The following is a 426-nucleotide window of genomic DNA, read 5'->3' as shown; positions in this document are numbered from 1 at the left end:
GGTACTGATTATTGCTGCTTGCATTCTAGATAGACTTTGAGAAATCATATTGACTTGTTGAGTCAATATTTTGTTCTGAGCCAATATGGCATTCAGAGTATCAATCTCAAGAACTTCTTTCTTCTGATTTGTCCCATTATTCACAGGATTCCTTTCAGAGGTGTACATGAATTGGTTATTTGCAACCATTTCAATGAGTTCCTGAGCTTCTGCAGGTGTCTTCTTCAGATGAAGAGATCCTCCAGCAGAGCTGTCCAATGACATCTTGGACAGTTCAGACAGAACATCATAGAAGATACCTATGATGCTCCATTCAGAAAGCATGTCAGAAGGACACCTTCTGATCAATTACTTGTATCTTTCCCAAGCTTCATAGAGGGATTCACCTTCCTTCTGTCTGAAGGTTTGGACTTCCACTCTAAGCTT

At 39.9% G+C, this 426-nt stretch overlaps 1 non-coding gene across 1 annotated transcript; it reads left to right on the top strand.

The window, feature by feature from the left end:
• The first annotated feature begins 318 nt into the window (after positions 1-318).
• Positions 319-426, top strand: LOC148579549 (small nucleolar RNA R71). The gene has a single exon (XR_015896213.1). It is a non-coding gene; the product is annotated as a small nucleolar RNA R71 (small nucleolar RNA).

Source organism: Arachis ipaensis, chromosome B10 (genome assembly GCF_059453495.1).
Source record: "Arachis ipaensis isolate K30076 ecotype BB chromosome B10, ASM5945349v1, whole genome shotgun sequence".
Lineage (NCBI taxonomy): Eukaryota > Viridiplantae > Streptophyta > Magnoliopsida > Fabales > Fabaceae > Arachis > Arachis ipaensis.
The sequence above is the reverse complement of the archived record's forward strand: the minus strand, read 5'-3'. Positions and strand labels throughout refer to the sequence as shown.